Below are 2,740 nucleotides of genomic sequence, written 5' to 3' on the forward strand. Positions count from 1 at the left end.
CTTAGATCAAATTCATGCCAGACTCCCTCACGCCTTCCAGCTCCCACTCCTCTTCTACAACTTTCTCCTACCTTCTGTCTTCTGGATAATTTTACACCCCACTAAATCAATTTTGTGCATGTACTCAAGGGTATGAATACATTCACTGTGATACTATTGCTCTACCAGGTGTCATGTGATTAAAGAAAACTGACTCTTTCTCTTCCTCGAATCCATATACTCTCTACTCTTCCTCATATCAGGGAAAGAATATCTTCACAAGCACCTATTTCTTCCATAAGGGATTATTGACTGACTTAATTTTATACAGATCTTATGTAAACAACAATAGCTACTTTGGTTTCTTGAATAAAACAGTCTTGTAATGTTTAGATGATAGTGTTTATTTTAAATATAGCTTGGATCTAGATCCCACAATCCTCTTAGTCCCCTTCTATTATTTTCTCCAATGTTTGGGAGATGTTATACAGATGTCCTAAAGATATTCTTTGCAATTTCACCAGGTGTGAGTTTCTTTGTTAAAAACTACCAGCACACAAAGAAAGTTTTCTAATGAGAACTGAGACTATAGTAGTATATGGGTACAGAGAGATGAATTGAAATTAAAGCTTGAAATTCTGAATGTTTAGTAAAATCATAATAGATATACCCTAGGGCCAATGAACTCCCCATGCATGGGCTCTTGAGGTTGCATGTAGGCACGGCATTAGCAGCAGCTATCTAGATATATGATTTTCTAGCCTCTTTTCACATGAAAAACAGGGTGATGATTTTATGATAAAGAAATGGAGGATTTGTGTTATATATTCTCTTTGGCTGATTTCCTTTGAAGTGGTGCATATTTGGTTTAGGAGGTCTCCCTATTTCATAGTGTCTAAAGGTTTCACTGTCTTTGTGCACCATGATGACATTGTCTACATAAGTTTGTGTGTTATGTTGCATATTGATGTGGATAAAATGAGTATTAGAAAAACTAAAGAGGGGCCTTATAAGAATCAAAATTGTTATTAAGTAGTTAAGTGTGAGTATGAGATAGAATGTCTATGTTGAATTTTCGTATTAGTTTTAATTTGGTTGGTAGAGTATAGGTGTGTTGGAAAAAAGAGATGGAGTTTGCTAGAGTTTACAAAAAGCAGAAATAAAGGTTTAGAAAGAGATGATATGTAAATAAATAAAATATGCAATAAAAATGAGATGAAATGGTAATGGAACCCATGAGTAAAGAAGTAATTTTCAAATGGTGGGCATTGTAGTAAATGGGCACAGGTAGGAGGCCTTATCAGTAGGGTCAAATTATATATATATATATATATATATATATATATATATATATATATATATCAGATTACCAGATACTTTGATTAAATTCATTGTTCAGAAAGAAGTGATTGACAATTACATTAATGTCATATAGTTGGAGATTCCATGGTTGGGTGAGATTGATAAGTACCATTTTGGAGTCTTTCATGTCATGTGGTTACTGATAAATAGGGGAACTAGTTTTCCTATACTTTCTTCTTTCCTCTTGGACATATGGCCAATGTCACAACTAGTACCCTGAAGGTAGACAACTACCTTTCATCATAACTGTTACAATCAATGAAATCATACTCAAAATGTCCAAATTAAGTTACCGGATTAGTACATAGTTTCTTTAGCAGTTTAGACATGAGTATTTCCCAAACTAGAGAGAATCAGTAGAGGCCCAGGGCCAGATTGTGACTAGAAAAAGCAGGAGCAAATGTAGGGTGATCACTGGATGGTAATTGTCCTCAGAAATGTTTTCATGAGGTCATATCACTGTATATTAGGTTACATTTCCTAGAAAGACAATAAGACTACGTGCATAAGTAAATTAGAAAAGTTAACATCACTGGAAGTTTATCAGGGATTTTAAAGGCTTTATCGCAGTGATTGGAAATAGGCTTCTCAACTGAGAATGAGAGGCTCACAGAGTCAAAAGAGTCATCTGGGGGTTGGGAGGGAAGAGAGGCAGCTTCAGATGGGTGTTAACTGAACAGAATATATCCTAAGATCTAATAATTTCTAATTTTATGTTACTGTCTTCCTTTCATATACAATTCTTGAGCCTTCCTCTTTATTCTAAAACACATGTATTAATGCTCCCAAAAAGCAGTCATACCAAAAATATCTTAGGGAACTTGAAACATCCTGATTGTTGTTCATTTCTCTAACCTCTTTCATGTGAATGTAGGTTATAGTTCCTTTCTAAAAGCTATCAAGAACTTTCTGCCCAAGGTTATTAATTTATGTTAAAGGAGACTCCCTTTAAGGTCCAGACATCTCTGAATAGATATCTCATAAGATACCTTATAGTGACATCATTTTTTGTTGTAATTGCCACTACACTCTAGATGTCAAAAAACAAGTTTCTATGTTTACAAGACAGAATTCAAAGCAAAAGCAAGAATAGAAGTACAAGCAGAACAGTTATCTGTTCCTCATCAATCCTTTGAGAAAACCCAGCTATGATACCTGATAAATGTTAAAATATAGATTTGATTATAACTTTATCAGCTTTTAAAAATTTTTAATTCTTTATTGATCCTTCTAGGAACCATTAAATATATGTTAAATACATCTCATTAAGCATCAATATAGCTAAAATTCTGGAATTCTTGAAGATTATATGGGTAAATGCATCAAAACATTCTTATGGTGCCACTATGACAACTATAGTGTCCTTTTGATAAAAATATTTTAACAGGAATTACATAAG

Source organism: Rattus norvegicus, chromosome 1 (assembly GCF_021556685.1).
Source record: "Rattus norvegicus strain SHRSP/BbbUtx chromosome 1, alternate assembly SHRSP_T2T, whole genome shotgun sequence".
Lineage (NCBI taxonomy): Eukaryota > Metazoa > Chordata > Mammalia > Rodentia > Muridae > Rattus > Rattus norvegicus.